We start from the raw sequence: 17953 nt of genomic DNA, 5'->3' as shown, positions 1-17953 counted from the left end.
TATGGAAAATCTGTCTAATTTACGAGAGGTGATCAGATTTTTTTTGTTTCTTTTCCTGGGAAAAATTTCAATTTTTTGGAAAAAAAATTGAAAACTGAAATGTTTCAACCAAAACCTGAAATATTTTGATTCAGAAATGTCTCATGAGAGGTGCCGTTTAGGCACCTCATGCTCCTATTCTCCTCTAGAGGCCAGGGTCCGTGATCATGCTATAACTCTCATGACACACCACAGTCTCCCCTCATTAATGCATCATGGAAGTCCCATGGCTGTGGTGCATTATGGGAGATAAAGTCTGGCAGGGGAACCTGACCTATACATGAGAATGGGGACCTGAAGGAACCAAATTACAACTTCCACGAGGTACTGCAGCAGCATTTCTGAATTGCAATATTTTGGTTTTCAAGCAAAACTTTTAAATTTTTGGGCATTCAGTTGTTCAATGAAAAGTTTAAAATTTCTGTGGAAAGCGGACACTTTTCACAAAAAATGTTTAGTCAGTATCTTAAATATTTGTCACCAAAAAAATCAGTTTTGATGGTAATTTTTTGACCAGCCTTACCCATTATTTAGTAGGCAAGAGAATGTCTGAAGCATAGCCATAGTACATAGCAAAACCATTAATTTGTACCAAAACAAACTGGAGAGACTACCATATGAATGAAACTTGGCTACTCCCTACAAGATTCAGATTGAATCAAATGGACCAGACACAGTTTTAGATTGAGTCAGAGCTGAACAGAAATAGTTCTGAGGGTCTGTGACAGTAATATTTGGGTATCATTGCTGCTTGTGAATAAAGAGGTGCTCAGATAATATGGCAATGAGGGCCATATAAGCACCTATATAGACAATGATCAACAAAGTAAAACTTCTTTCTAACAATATGTAGACAGTATTGTGCTATACTCTTCAATGTTGAGCTTACAGAAAGGCACAGCCAGAAAAGCACTCCACACCCAGTTGTCAAAACAAAAATGATATCCAGGATTGTAAAATAAATATTTAATTTTGTTGTCTTCCTCTACCAACCCCAGATATCCAGCCAGCTCTAATAATACTTTATAAATATAAATATTTTTAAATAATTTAAGTGTTTTGGTACATTTTCTTATGTTCATTTTTCACTCCCAGACGAGTGTTGGCTTTACAACAACTACAGTTTAGACAAACTACTGTGAGCTGGATTTTTGCATATTGTAAATATATCAAGGACAAAGGGCAGACCTTTGAAGTAAAAATAATACTAGGTGCTTATATAGCTCTTTATATCTTCAAAGTGTTTTTTTACAAACATTCATCAATGACATATGGCAACAGCTTTATTGTACACTAAACCAGCATCATTATTCCTGTAGGTGCTTCAGCTACCCAAATTGCCAACTCTAGATCAAGGACCTGTGAGGAGTAATATGTCTACTCTACAACTGAGTAACAATATACCCATTTGGAAGTAGCTGTGTTTTCCCTAAGCCTGGCTGACTCATCTCTCTCTGCAGTAGGTTAGTGGTTGCATATTAAAATTGTTGATTTACTTTGTCTATATTTGGGCTTCTCAGTTCATTAAAACTCTCCTTTGTTGTGATGCCTGCAAAAAACTTGACAAGGGTATGTGGAGTCGACTGCCTACCAGTATTGTCTTATTGCTTCCTTGTACAACTCCATCTGTCTGTCTGCATCCATCTGTTGGCTCATCTTATACTTACATTGTAAACCCTTTGGCGCAGGAATCATGTCATGGTTCTGACTTTGTACAGAGCCTAGCACAATGGGATCCTTGCCCCTGGTCCATGACAGGGCTCTTAGGCACTATGGCAATACAAATAATTAGTAATAATAATAAAGAATTTTCAAACCCTGCCATCGGCAGAGCACTTTTCTTTTTGGTGATGCTGCCCCCAGAGCAAACCATTTTAAGGGACACTAAATTAGAAATTGATATGTCCCAAACATGACCAGGGGAGCTCCTTCTCCTGCACAGAAATGGGTCTCAACTGCCTTCTTGACATCATAGAATAGAATCATAGGGTTAGATGGGACCGCAAAGGTCATATAGTCCTTGCCAAAATGCAGGATTTATTGTGTCTAAACCATCCAAAACAGGTGGCTATCCAGCCTCCTTTTGAAAACCACAGTGAAGGAGCTTCCACAGCCTCCCAAGAGAGTCTGTCCCATTGTCCTGCTGTTCTTACAGTTAGGAAGTTTTTCCTGTGATTTAATCTAAATCTGCTATGCTGTAATTTCAGCCTCTTGTCCTGCCCTCTGTGGAAGGAGAGAACAACTTTTCTCCATCTTTTTTTATGGCAGCCTTTCAAGTATTTGAAGACCACTATCATGTCCCCCCCTTAATGTCCTCTGACATCATTTTCCCCCAGACGCTGCATTCCCTAGCCCAGTCAGCAACACCTCTTCAAATTATCCCACCACAATTCCCACAGGGTTTTCCTTTGCAGTTAAAACTTCACTGGGTATGTCTACACTGGAGCTGGAAGGTGTCATTTTCAGCTCGAGTAAACATACCCATGCTAGCTCTGATCAAGCTAGTGCACTAAAAATAGAAGTGTTGACTCAGTGATATGCGTGGCAGGACAGACTAGCCACCCCAAGTATGATCCCATCCAAGACCCTAAAAACTGATTGATGGTGGTTAGCCCCTACCACTATTCATGCCACCATGGCTACACTTCTATTTCTAGTGCAATAGCTCAGTCATAGCTAATGCAGCTATGTCTACCCAACCTTGAAATTTCCATCTCCAGTGTAGACATACCCTAATATTCCCCTTTCAGAGGGGTTCCAGGAGACTATCAGCACAGGTCATTAGAATCACATAATCAAAGAGTAGTGTACAGGGATTCTCAGAGCTAGGGCCTATGTTTGATCTAGTCTTCCCTAAAAGAGTCAGGGAACAGCTAGAATCAATCCCAGAGATGAATTGTACCTCCCTGGCATAAAATATCTCCCAGAGTTAGTGGGGGGCAGAGCAACTCTACATAGCCACTAACAGTTCAACTATCAAACCATGCCTTTTAAACCATAAAACTGTTGCGCTTGTATCACTTAGTGTAAACTGGATGTCAGATACATTTTTTTCCCATCTGGTATCTATTATAATATATATATAAATTTGGACACAGTCTTTGACCTTAAGTATAGAACAAAATACTTGTTTAAAATAATGTTTAGGTTTGGCCTCTTTTGTGAACTGGCAAAATCCGTTATTTCTAGAATATATGCAAACTATTCTGCTTAAGCTTATGCAAACTGCTACAGATAATATTTTGATTTTTTATCAACATTAGTCATCACTTCAGACTGTGCAATATAACTCATGGCAGTCTGGATTTAATGAATGTTTGAATGAGCCTCTACCCTAATTTTTTTGTGTTTTGAAAACCTAAATCTCATTGAAAGCTGAGCTTTGTTTATTTCCCAAAATTGATCTGAAGGCCATTTGGAACACTTAGTGTATTCTAAAATGTGATCATATCAACAATACATGTTCAAGTTTGTTTTAAAGTCAGTTTTTCTTTCCCAGTTTACATAAATCACTTAAAAAATCATTCACTTTTTTGGATCATAATGTGCTCACTTGGCTTTTAGACCTAGATGGTTTACAGGCCAATTTTTCAAACAGGATTCGAAAGCTATTTGTGGATTACTTTCTGTTTGCTACTTGTTATCTGCATTCCTGAGGTAAGCACGTTAAAATGACTGAGGATTTTCATCAAGCTAAGTGATTATACTAAATAGGGCAATTTTGGGTGCTTTTAGCTTGTGTGTTTAAACATACTATGCAGGAGAAACCAATGCTACATTTTCTTTTAAACCACAGAGGGCACTGTTTATTCTTACTGCAAAATGACCTTATTACAGTAGGTTTCCACTCTCCATAACACAATTAGTGTATACGTTTAAATTTTACTTTTGGCATTTTTTCATCTTCTGTTCCTTTGGTTAAAAAAATATTCTAGTTGTATTAGTCGGGCACATTCATACATTTTCAGTGTTTGACACAAACTACTCTATATTCCTTTGAATGTGCTTTCCTCGTCCCTTATTGATTTATACACATATTCTTCTGTATAAATAAACGTTATGTTTGCACAAACCTGATCAAAATAGAGGTGCCTGCTTCCTTAAAAGGAGTGGTTGTTAGGAACTTGCAGAAGAAACTGTGTCTCAAGATTGGCTTTTTGCTAACTATCATCAGCTTTTCAACCTATTCTGTTTGGGTAAGATTATTGGAAAAAGTGGTGTTGGGGCAACATTTGCATCAGCTGGAGTACTCATATTTACTTCATCCCTTTAATTGTGCTTTCAGCCTGCATATAGTTCAGAGATTGCACTGGTCTCCTTGCTTGATGACAAAGGCAACTGTCTATGCTGATTCTATTAGTATTATTATTATGGCTTGTTGAAAAATTTTGAATTAAACATTTTTTGTCAGAAAATAGGCTTTTGTTGAAATTGAAATTTTCTGTGGAAAAAGATGGACTTTGGCAGAATTTTCCATCCAGAAAATTGAAACAAAATTTTGATCAGGAATGTCAAAACATTTAGTTTCAATCAAAAATATTGAAAGAATAGTTTTAACACCTTTAAATTAAAATTTCTTAGAGCTTTACATTCCATGAAAAGTTTTACGTTTCATCCTGATTTGAGATTAGGACAAAAGTCAAAATATCAGAATTTCACGCACTATGAAAATTCCATTTTTAATCAACTATTATTAGGCAGATTTTCCATAATGAAGGGGATTTCTTGAGTATAACTTGTTTCTGGAGGGCACACTAGGAGAAAACCTTTTTAACCACGACACAGTCAAAGAGTTCTTAAATTATTAGCTATTACAGAGCTGTGTACAAGAAAAGAAACAGAAAAGAAAGAGAAGCTTATTAAAAGAGGCTATATAAATAAGTTATCTGGAACTGTGCTATCTGGAACTGTGTGAATAATAATTTGGATGCACTAGCACTTGGGAAACTAGGAAATTATCATATTACCATCTTGTTGCAGGCTCAAGGTACCTCAGCTAAAAGCCAGCAAGCAGATAGAGCAGGGACTGTGCGGGGTGTCTGGGTTCTTCAAGGGAGAGCCCAAGGCTCCATTGTTCTTCCTTTTAGCCTATGCAGAGGAGTTATTCCTCATTTCTGTGCACTCATCCTTACTGGACAATTTCAAATTATCTCATGATCAAGTCTACTTTTGGATGTTTACTACATTTTCAAATATATTAATTTCAATTACAACACAGAACACAAAGTATACAGTGCTTACTTTATATTTATTTTTATTACAAATATTTGCACTGTAAAAACTATTTTTTTTTCAGTTTATCATAGAATCATAGAATCATAGAATCTCAGGGTTGGAAGGGACCTCAGGAGGTCATCTAGTCCAACCCCCTGCTCAAAGCAGGACCAAACCCAACTAAATCATCCCAGCCAGGGCTTTGTCAAGCCTGACCTTAAAAACCTCTAAGGAAGGAGATTCCACTACCTCCCTAGGTAACCCATTCCAGTTCTTCACCACCCTACTAGTGAAAAAGTTTTTCCTAATGTCCAACCTAAACCTCCCCCTCTGCAACTTGAGACCATTAGTCCTTGTTCTGTCATCTTCTACCACTGAGAACAGTCTAGATCCATCCTCTTTGGAACCCCCTTTCAGGTAGTTGAAAGTAGCTATCAAATCCCCCCTCATTCTTCTCTTCTGCAGACTAAACAATCCCAGTTCCCTCAGCCTCTCCTCGTAAGTCATGTGCTCCAGCCCCCTAATCATTTTTGTTGCCCTCCGCTGGACTCTCTCCAATTTATCCACATCCTTCTTGTAGTGTGGGGCCCAAAACTGGACACAGTACTCCAAATGAGGCCTCACCAGTGCTGAGTGGAGGGGAATGATCACATCCCTCGATCTGTTGGAAATGCCCCTACTTATACAACCCAAAATGCCATTAGCCTTCTTGGCAACAAGGGCACACTGTTGACTCATATTCAGCTTTTCGTCCACCGTAACCCCTAGGTCCTTTTCTGCAGAACTGCTGCCCAGCCATTCGGTCCCTAGTCTGTAACAGTGCATGGGATTCTTCCGTCCTAATTTACCTCAGACAAGTACTGTAGTACAATCTCTTTAACATGAAAGTTGAACTTAGGGTATGTCTACACTACGGGATTATTCCGATTTTACAGAAACCGTTTTTTTAAAACAGATTGTATAAAGTCGAGTGCACACGGCCACACTAAGCACATTAAGTCGGCGGTGTGCATCCATGTACCGAGGCTAGCATCGATTTCCGGAGCGTTGCACTGTGGGTAGCTATCCCGTAGCTATCCCATAGTTCCCGCAGTCTCTCCCACCCATTGGAATTCTGGGTTGAGATCCCAATGCATGATGGGGCAAAAACAGTGTCGCAGGTGATTCTGGGTAAATGTCATCACTCAATCCTTCCTCCGTGAAAGCAATGGCAGACAATCATTTCGCGCCCTTTTTCACCTGGATTGCCCTGGCAGACGCCATAGCATGGCAACCATAGAGCCTGTTTTGCCTTTTGTCACTGTCACCATATGTGTACTAGATGCTGCTGACAGAGGCGGTACTGTAGTGCTACACAGCAGCATTCATTTGCCTTTGCAAGGTAGCAGAGACGATTACCATCCCTATTGCACCGTCTGTCATTGTAAACTGGTGATGAGATGATGGTTATCAGTCATTTTGCTCCGTTTGCATTTGGAAATTGGCGATTACGGTTATCAATCCTTTTGTACCGTCTGCTGCTGTCATGGGTGCTCCTGGATGGCCTCGCTGAGGTTGGCCGGGGGCGCATGGACAAAAATGGGAATGACTCCCTGGGTCATTCCCTTCTTTATGTTTTGTCTAAAAATAGAGTCAGTCCTGCCTAGAATATGGGGCAAGTGTACTAGAGAACCAGAGAGCACAGCAACTCCGTGTCAGAGTCCCAGAGATCCCGCAGAAATGATGAGCTGCATGCCATTCTAGGGGGTGCCCCTGCAACAACCCCACCTGTTGCTTCCCTCCTCCCCCAACCCTCCTGGGCTACTGTGGCAGTGTCCCCTCATTTGTGTGATGAAGTAATAAAGAAAGCAGGAATAATAAACACTGACTTTTAGTGAGATAAAATGAGGGGGAGGCAGCCTCCAACTGCTATGATAGTCCAGGCAGGACATTAAAAGGTGGTGAGGGGAGAGGAGCGCAGCCTCCCGCTGCTATGATAGTCCAGGCAGTACACAATCTTTTCTTTAGACATGAAAGGGGGGGCTGATGGAACTCAGCCTCCAGCTGCTATGATGAGGATGGTTACCAAGCCTTTTGTACCATCTGCCGGGAATGACTGGAAGTCATCCTATTTTTAGCCAGGCGCCCCCAGCCGACCTCACCGAGGCCAGCCAGGAGTACTCACGGGCTGATGATGATGATGGATAGCAGTCATATTGTACTGTCTGCCACCGGGAAGGGGATGCTGGTGTTCAGTGCTGCAGCACCCCGTCTACCAGAAGCATGCAGTAGACATAGTGTGACATTGAAAAAAGGCGAGAAATGATTTTTTTCCCTTTTCTTTCCAGGGGGTGGGGGGAAGGGTGTAAATTGATGACATACACCCTGAAACACCCGGGAAAATGTTTTTGACCCTTCAGGCATTTGGAGCTCAGCCAAGAATGCAAATGCTTTTCGGAGACTGTGGGGACTGTGGGATAGCTGGAGTCCTCAGTCCCCCCTCCCTCCCTCCATGAGCGTCCATTTGATTCTTTGGCTTTCCGTTACGCTTCTCATGCAGCACTGTGCTGAGTCCCTGCTGTGGCCTCTGTCTATCATAGCCTGGAGATTTTTTCAAATGCTTTGTCATTTTGTCTTCTGTAATGGAGCTCTGATACAACAGATTTGTCTCCCCATACAGCGATCAGATCCAGTATCTCCCTTATGGTCCATGCTGGAGCTCTTTTTGGATTTGGGAGTGCATCGCCACCCATGCTGATCAGAGCTCCATGCTGGGCAAACAGGAAATGAAATTCAAAAGTTCGCGAGGCTTTTCCTGTCTACCTGGCCAGTGCATCCGAGTTCAGATTGCTGTCCAGAGCGGTCACAATGGTGCACTGTGGGATACCGCCCAGAGGCCAATGCCGTCGATTTGCGGCCACACTAACCCTAATCCGACATGGCAATACCGATTTCAGCGCTACTCCTCTCGTCGGGGAGGAGTACAGAAATCGGTTTAAAGAGCCCTTTATATCGATATAAAGGGCCTCATTGTGTGGACGGGTGCAAGGTTAAATCGGTTTAACGCTGCTAAATTCGGTTTAAACGCGTAGTGTAGACCAGGCCTTACAAATGTAGAATTATGTACAAAAAAAACACATTAAAAATAAAACAATGTAAAACTTTAGAGCCTACAAGTCCACTCAGTCCTAATTCTTGGTTAGCCAATCACTTGGACAAACAAGGTTGGTTACAATTTGCAGGAGATAACACTGCCTGCTTCTTGTTTACAATGTCACCTGAAAGTGGAAGAGGCGTTCGCATGGCACTGTTGTAGCTGGCGTTGCAAGATATTTATGTGCCAGATGTGCTAAAGATTCATATGTTCCTTCATGCTTCAACCACCATTCCAGAGGACATGATTCCATGCTGATGATGGGTTCTGCTTGATAATGATCTAAAGCAGTGCAGACTGATGCATGTTCATTTTCATCATCTGAGTCAAATGCCAGTACAGAAGGTTAATTTGCTTTTTTGGTAGTTCGGGTTCTGTAGTTTCTGCATCAGAATGTTCATCTTCTAAGACTTCTGAAAGCATGCTCCGCACCCCATCTTTCTCAGATTTTGGATGGCACTTCAGATTCTTAAACCTTGGGTTGAGTGCTGTAGCTATTTTTAGAAATCTCACATTGGTACTTTCTTTACGTTTTGTCAAATCTGTGGTGAAAATGTTCTTAAAACGAATAACATGTGCTGGGTCACCATCCAAGACTGATATAACATGAAATATATGCAGAATGCGGGTAAAACAGAGCAGGAGACATACAATTCTCCCCCAAGGAGTTCAGTCACAAATTTAACTGATGCATTATTTTTTTAATGAGCATCATCGGCATGGAGGCATGTCCTCTGGAATGGTGGCCGAAACATGAAGGACATATGAATGTTTAGCATATCTGGCACGTAAATACCTTGCAATGATGGCTACAAAAGTGCCATGCGAACCTATCATCACTTTCAGGTGACACTGTAAATAAGAAGCAGGCATCAGTATCTTCCGTCAATGTAAACAAACTTGTTTGTCTTAGCGATTGGCAGAATAAGAAGTAGGATTGAGTGGATGTGTAGGATCTAAAGTTTTACACTGTTTTGTCTTTGAGTGCAGTTATGTAACCAAAAATAAACCTGCATTTGTAAGTTACACTTTAATGACAAAGGGATTGCACTTCAGTACTTGTATGAGGTGAATTGAAAAATACTATTTCTTTTATCATTTTTACAGTGCAAATATTTGTAATAAATATAATAATATAAAGTGAACACTGTGCACTTTGTATTCTGTGTTGCAATTGAAATCAATATTGAAAATGTAGAAAAAACATCTAAAATATTTAATAAATTTCAATTGGTATTCTATTCTTATAAGTACAATTAATCACAATTAATTTTTTTAATCACAATTAATATTTTTAGTTACTCGTGTGAGTTAACTGTGATTAACTGACAGCCCTAATAAAAACATAAGAATGGCCATACTGGGTCAGACCAATGATCCATCTAGCTCAGTAGCCTGTCTTCCAACAGTGGCCAGTGCCAGGTCATTCAGAGGGAAAAAACAGAACAGGCAATCATCAAGTGATCCATCCCCTGTTGTCCACTCCCAACTTCTGGCAATCAGAAGCTAGGAATAAGTTGCAACCCTACCCATCCTGGCTAATAGCCATTGATAGACCTATCCTCTATGAACTTATGTAGTTCTTTTTTGATCTCCGTTATAGTTTTGGTCTTCACTACATCCTCTGGCAACAAGTTTCACAGGTTGACTGTGCATTGTGTGAAGAAATACTTCCTTTTGTTTTAAACCTGCTGCCTATTAATTTCATTGGGTGACCCCTGGTTCTTGTGTTATGTAAAGGAGCAAATAACACTTCCTTATTCACTTTCTCTACACCAATCATGAAAAGTCATGTTCGTTTTAATCTTTCCTCCTACAGAAGCTGTTCCACACCCTTAATTATTTTTGTTTCCCAGAAAGTAACTGTACCCATTCCAATTCCAATATATCTTTCTGGGATGGAGTGACCAGTACTGCATGCAGTATTCAATATGTGGGCATACCATGGATTTATGTAGTGGCATTATGATATTTTCTGTCTTATTATCTATACCTTTCCTAATGGTCTTTAACATTCTGTTAGCTTTTTTGACTGCTGCTACATATTGAGTGGCTGTTTTCAGAGAACTATCCACAATGACTCTAAGATCTCTTTTTGAGTGATAACAGCTAATTTAGACTCTATAATTTTGTATGTTTAGTTGGGATTATGATTTCCAATGTGCATTACTTTGTATTTATCAATATGGAATTTCATCTGCCATTTTCTTCCCCAATCATCCAGTTTTGGTAGATTCCTTTGTAACTCTTCACAGTCTGCTTTGGTCATAACTATCTTGAGTAATTTTGTATCATCTGCAAATGTTGTCACCTCACTGTATACCCCTTTTTACAAATAATGTAGAGATCTCTGGGGGACACTACTATTTACCTCTCTCCATTCTGAAAACTGACTATTTATTCCTACCCTTTATTTTCTGTGTTTTAACCAGTAAGATCCATAAGAGGATCTTCACTCTTATGCTATGACTGCTTACTTTGCTTAACAGCCTTTGTTGAGGGACCTTGCCAAAGACTTTCTGAGAGTCCAAGTACACTATATCCACTGGATCACCCTTGTCCACATGTTTGTTGACCCCCACACAGAATTCTAATAGATTGGTGAGGCATGATTTCCCTTTGCAAAAGCCATGTTGACTCTTCCCCAACAAATCATGTTCATTTATGTGTCTGATAACCTACCTCAAAAGAAGTCAACTCTACCAATCCTTGAACCCTTTCTTGCCCTCCCGCAGGAGCAAGTGGTAAGAATCGGCCATGCCATTTTCAGAATCAAATGCCAAATTCACTTATTTGACTTAGCCTTCACTCAGTAATATTTTAACAATTTAAAAGCCAACACCAAAAATAATCCCTATTATGAAACTAATTAATTTATCCTTATCTACAGGAAGAAGGAAGAGATTATTTTGATTTTTAAAACTCGATGGTGCACTGAGTCATCTTGGCATGGTAGAGGAACTTAAATAACTCTATACCCTGATCTCTCAAACACTAACACACATTTGTAATTTTACTCTTGCCAGTAATTCCATCAAAGTCAGTGGGATACTCATATGTGTAAAGTTACATGAATGCATAAATATTTGCAGGATTGGGCCTTAGATGTTACCACAGTGTATTTTTGAGAACACTTGGATTGTTCTACATAAGAATTTGATTTTTTAATGGTTTTCTTATATTTCTTTGGCCTTCTAATTTTCAAAACTAGAAATATAATCTGGGAAGTAGGGTTACAAAGTCATTACAAAAACCCTGCACAGCACAACTTTGCTATTTTTGGCCTTTCCGCCCTACAATATGCCAATGTATTGCTAGTTATGCTTATCAAGGGATCTTAGACATTATCCATCTCATTTAATTTTGAACCCAAAATATCAGTATATAGAATGTGGTAAGTGCTTTAATTTGCTCATTTTAGGTATGTCTTGAAGATCTAAAAATGATTAAACATAAGATTCCTTTGCTTTTTGCTTTTAAATGATATACATTGATCTCACAAGAGAAAAAGCATTACTTAAGTTATCCATAATGAATCTGTTTATGTTTCCAACTGGTGCACTTTATCACAAAGTCATTGGTTTATATTATAAAAGGATGGTTGTGTAATAAGGAGTTAGCAGAAACCACAGGCATGTCTTTGAAATAACTCTAATGGCATTTTTTATGAAATATTGGAAGCTTCATGAAAATGATTTTAATGAAGAAATATAATTTTATTTACTTCCTATTAACTGTGAGTGAGTCAAAAGCACTTTTGCTTCTGTTACAACTAAATATATTTATCTTTTTGAGATAAGTTGCTTTAGTGAGCATAATTTAACAATCCAGACTCTCTAATGGAAATAAATCTAATCAGAATAGTTTAACAGTTCAGGGTATAGCAGAAAATGTTAGCTTTCACATGCAGTGGTTTTAAATAGGAATATAATGATTTTATAACCTCCTTAAGACAGTGACTCTGTCTCCCTCTGTGTTTGTACAGAGGTTAGAGGGCCCATGATCCCTACTGAAGCCTTTGAGTGCTACCAGAATACAAAGAAATAAAGTAAATGATGATAATTCATTATAGAGGTACTGGTCATGATGCCATAGTTAAGGCTGAGTTTCACTTTGTAGTAATTTAACTTCTTTGTTTTGTGTGAAAAATACGGCATATCCTTCCCAAATGTACAGCACTTAATTCTTGAGCACAGAATGAATTTTCTGAGAATTTAAAAGTAAATCTGATAACTAGTTGGGGATACAATTATTTAAAAATTAGAGCTTTTAAGAAATTTACCATTTTTCTTGAATGCTCGAATGCTTTTGTCTTGAGTGCCCTTAGTAACAGAATAAAGCAGACACGTCAAACTTTCTATATTGTTAAAATCTTATGCTTAGGCTATATTTGAAGAAATCAAGTGGTAGTTAAGCTAAATTATTACTGATGTTATATATAATTCTAATTATTGGTGGGGCTGGTAGCGCTGCCTATGAAGGTTTAGAATCATAGAATATCAGGGTTGGAAGGGACCTCAGGAGGTTCATCTAGTCCAAACCCCTGCTCAAAACAGGACCAATCCCCAAATGGCCCCCTCAGGGATTAAACTCACAACCCTGGGTTTAGCAGGCCAATGCTCAAATCACTGAGGCCTGACAATTCCCATTATAAGACCCTGTTTTCAGTGGTTTGTAACTTTCCAGACTTTAACTAGTTGACATGAAATTTTCCATGGTAGGTGTTTGCTCTAGGCTGAACTTTTGTGGAAAATTTGAGCAATAATGCTTCAGACGTTTCCAAGAACAAGACTAGGGGAAAATACTTTGTTTTGTCCAGGTAAAAAAAATTCTGACGACCTCTTCTGTGAACAGCTTTAGCATCTCCAGGCTTTGTGGCAGAGACTTGACATTTGGAAAGGGGTGGCCTTTGTGCCAGAGATGTGCCTTTTGCCAACCGTGTGAAAATCTGCCCAAATTTGGTTAAGTTTTAAGATTTCAAAAATTGCAGTTTGCACATGCTCAGTAAAGACTTTTTTTAGCAGCTGAAACGTCAAAAGATTCCTTCATCACTGAGCATGCTCCATCCTCTCACAGCACCTAGTGATGACAAGGCTGCACATCTGTCAGTCCCACAGAGTGACTGAGCATGCTCCCTCCAGTCCAGGGCTACGGGGATGAAGCTCAATTTTCCCTGTAACTGTTGCTGCAAGTTGCTTGCTCCAGGCTATGTGGGGCCAGGACTGGAACTGAGAGCAGGGAGCCTTTTTCTCCTGTGCTCTCCATTCCTGCCCCCAGTTGATACCAGGCAGTCTGGAGGAGGAAGCCATCTGATTCAAATGCAGACAAAAGCCAGACCTGGGGGGAGGTAAAAGAGTAGATTGGGACAAGGACTGTGGTGTGATGGGACTGGAATGTGGGGAGGGAAACTGGGATTGGAACTGGCTGGGCAGGGACACTGGGAGCTTGGGGTAAATGGGGCCTGGGACTATCTGGACAAGGAAACTGGGAATAGGAACCAGTGCAGGGGAAACAGGGGCAAGGTGAAGTGAACACAGATCTGACAATGAGCTGGAGTGCAAGAGAACTGGAACTGGCTTGGCAAAGAGACAGACAAGGAGCCAGAGGTTGGGAGTGAGATTGGGGCAAGGGCTGGGGAGTGGGTGGAGAAGGATTCAGTGAGGAGTCTGGGGTGAGAGATTAGGACTGGAGCCAATAAGGGTGGAAAGGCAGGGGGAGAGACAGAAGACAAGGAGCTGGGTAGCGGGAACTGGGATTGACTGGGCAAGGAGACTGGGGATAAGGAGTTGAGACAAATAGGGGGAACTGGGACTGGAACGGGGGAGACTGGGAGTGGAGGGTGGAGGTTGAGATTCAGAGAATGAGCCCATAGAGGGAGACTAGGACTGGGTGGGAAAGGAGATTGGGACTGGGATGAGAAGCCTGAAAAGTGGAAATTGGGACTGGGACGAGAAGCCAGGGTGGGGAAGAGACTACTGGGAGAGGGACAGGTTGGAGGGGAGGGGCACAAGGGGTCATTCTAGAGAGGAATGGGCAGAACATGCCCCTCAGAGCCTGGAATGGAACCCAGCATTCCTGAATCTCAGCATTCCTTTGCTGCCAGCAAACATCTGTGAAACCCACTGGCATAGTGCTCCCTGCTCCTCTTGTGCTGATCCACATAGAGGATGACAACCTGTTATTTCTATCAGTTACTCCATTAGTTCAAGTGGCAGCGGTCTGTGAGGGGATATAAAGGTTTCAATCCTGTTGACACGTGGGTGACAATATGATGCAACATGATGGAATTTCTATTTTTTCAGTTTGCTTTTAAAAAATATCTGTGAAATTATATACAATTTTATGTAAAAAGAACATTATGGAGGCAGTAACATCAATCACCCAAAAGCTGGGAAATGTCAGAATTAAAGTTTCTTGTGTAACCTTAATTTAGCCCTCTTATGTATATGTGTTATGATGGTAATGTCTTTAATTATATGATCGCATACTGACATTTTCCACTTTTTTTTTTTTAACTAATTTATTGTTGTTTTTTTGTGTGCAATAATTCTGTGGGCTACAGGTAAGGTCAACAACTCAGGCCAGTGTAACATCAAAGATAACTCAATAACCCCTCTTCCTTGACAGTTAATTAGCATGCAACAGTTCTGTTGGTTGTGATGGCTCCGTGTTATGAGGGAGATGGGACACATATGTCAAGAGTTCTCATTGATATATTTCTTGACTCCCACTGTCACTGGTCTTTAAAGAATCTGTTGCTGCAGACAGCTTGTACAAAAGTGTTTGAAAAGCTCCCTGTAGCATGACTGCCTCAGAGCCCCTGAACTTTGAGGCAGTGTTTCCAGGGGAATTGAGACGAAAGAGTACTCAAAGCACAGACTTTGAAACTCAGAGACTGAGCTTTCCCTACCCCTCCATCATATAGGGCTGTTCTCACTAATACAGCCCTTAAACAAACAAGTCAATTGCAAATCAAGGGCCAGATTCACCCAGTATGGCCAGTTGCTTTGCAATACTCTGGTGATGCAAAGCTACTGTAAACCCAGTTTAACTAGACGGTACACTCTGGCTTAAAGTTTAAAATAAAATAAAGAATATTTTAAGGATCATATAATACACAGTTAAAACTCCTAAGAACCTGTGCTCTTTCCCCGGGAGGGAAAAAGAATATGAAAAAGCCCCAAGAATCTAACATGTTTTTAACAATCAGGTTAATCTACTCTGGGACCACAATCACTAACATGCCTCAATCACAATCATCTGGTTATTACATGACATCGCTACAGGTCACAGTATAGGTTGTTTTGGGGGCTTTAACTGAGCATTTCTTACCTGAATGTTTGGATTTCTTTGAAGTGTAACCTTAACTCTGAATTCTCTGGGTTTGTAATGCCTGGTTTTTGTTTGTTTGTTTTTTTGTTTGGGTTTTTTTAATACAACATCCTTGTAGGGTCTTTTCCCCTTAAATTACTGAGACATACTCCCAGCCTTAACTCCATTTTAATATAGTTTTTTGTCTGGGAATGTACATTGAGGCTGCCACTACTCCCAGTGAAATCAGCAATAGGACTAGGTTCGCTATCATGATTATCAAGAAAAGATGAACAATATTTAGATTTTCTTAGACTTCATTATCTGCCATTAAGCTGAAAACCATGAGATGGGAGACTAAATTTTTGTGGACTCATTAACTGGATTTCCAGATCGAGTATTTTGATTGGACAATCACTTCAGCAAGTAGGCATCCTGGCTGAGGTCAATGGGAGTTTTGCTACTGCCTTCAAGGGGGCCAGGATTTCACTGAGGTGTTCAAATGTTTGTTTTCCATGCATAAGTACTAATGTGAAGGTCCACATGTAGAATTTAGAGGGTCCCCTTATGGAGGCCCACATTTGTAAACTGGGTATTGACTATTTTCAGGGGAAAGAATTTTGGCCTGTGCTCCAAATCTAGCCCAGAAAAACTCATCTTGTGTGTTCCCTGCTGGTTCAAAGTTTGCATAAAGAGGAAGGATTAAAGTTTCAGGCTCCTAACCCATTTGTCATGAAACCTTTTAAGCATGACAGAAACTGCAGAACAGCGTTATGTGAAATGTCTGTGAGAAGTGGTTTGAAAAGGTTTACTGAAACACTAGTGTGTGGGCCTAACTTCTAAAGATCAGCACCTGTTCAGTGGGATTTCCCATGTGTGGGAGTTCTGCCACAAAAGGTATGTCTTATCCAAAAACATGTTATGCGTACGCTGCTGTAAGAGCCATAACTCCAGGAATAGCAGAGAAGGGTAAATGGTTCCTGAAAACTCTTGTTCACTGTGTCTGCCATCTGCCGGCAGCTCTCGCCTACCCTGACACACTTCCTCAGGCTATGTTTTCCATTGTGGTTAGCATTAAAGTTCCCATTGACTTCAACAGGTACAAGAATGGCCCCTGAAGGAGGAAACGTTTCTGTCTGTCCAAAGGACTCAGCACTTAATTTATACACTCGTATTCTAATAGCAAATAACTCCAGGGCAGTCTGTAAGGTTACTCCGGATTGAATTCAACCCAATATAATGTGGCATCCTAGATAGGAGACCCTTTCTGATGTCTCTAAGCCTTTTGGAAATACAATTGAAATGTTTCCATATGCAGGCAGGATATAAGTGAATTGATGAATGTGTTGAGTAGTAAAGTGATCATCAGCATTAACCCCTGTCCTGAAAAACAAAGAAATGCTCTATTTAAGAAATGTACTTTAAAAAAAATAACATGATCACAGTTAACTTATCCTTCATTGTTACCCAGTAAGCCTCCTTTCCTGCAAATACAAATTACTAATACCTTTGTATAGTGTACAGAGGACCTTTATCCTGGGCAAGTCATAATCTTTTTGCTTGTTTTATTTCATTTTATGGAGCAAAGCCTTAACCCTAGACTTGGGATATGATTTTTCATTTACACACAGCAACAGCTCATCATGTCTGACTTCATTACATGACAAATACAAAAGCATGGGCTGAGTTATCATGGAAGAGAGTGGCCCCTGCCGATACTCAACTGCCTTATTGTTAGCAGTGCTATTTGCTTTAGCATAGTGAAAGTTGTGCCGGCTTTCCATTAGACACCTCTGTTTTTCAGAAATTTACAATTTGTCTCCACACATTTGCTCCAGATTGAAATTTGCTTTAGAAATGGTGGCCTAGAAAAGATGCTTGTAAAAGCATCCTTAAAAATACAAAGAATGAAAATATTTGGTAATCTTTAAATTGCTGCACAAAATGCAAATGGAGATGTTATAGTTTGATGCTGTTTATGCTCTTTGAATATAGATTTCCTTCAAAATGTGTGAGTGAATTTGGCACTCATGAATGAGATGGATTGGAGAGCCAGCTATAGTGTAGACAGGTTCTGTGCCTACTGTCTAACTCTCCCACACTCATCAACCCTGATAATCCAATCCTGTGCCTCTCTTGAGCAGAGACCATCAATCGTTATAGTGAATTTAGTGCTTGTGAAAGATGCCAGACAGGTAGCACTGGATTCTGAATTCTTTTGTTTATCTCCAATACAGGTACAGTGCAAGGAAGTGC

General features: G+C 40.2%; 1 long non-coding RNA gene across 3 annotated transcripts in view; it reads left to right on the top strand.

Moving 5' to 3' along the window:
• The first annotated feature begins 1365 nt into the window (after positions 1-1365).
• LOC123364377 overlaps positions 1366-17953 on the top strand; it is a 105121-nt gene continuing 88533 nt past the window's right edge. For all 3 annotated transcript variants that reach the window (XR_006577081.1, XR_006577082.1, XR_006577080.1), the window contains exon 1: positions 1366-1502. This is a non-coding gene — a long non-coding RNA (uncharacterized LOC123364377). The remainder of the gene's footprint in view (positions 1503-17953) is intronic.

The sequence above is a fragment of the Mauremys mutica genome, chromosome 2, assembly GCF_020497125.1.
Source record: "Mauremys mutica isolate MM-2020 ecotype Southern chromosome 2, ASM2049712v1, whole genome shotgun sequence".
Taxonomy (NCBI): Eukaryota; Metazoa; Chordata; order Testudines; family Geoemydidae; genus Mauremys; species Mauremys mutica.
This window is presented reverse-complemented; position numbering and strand designations above follow the sequence as displayed.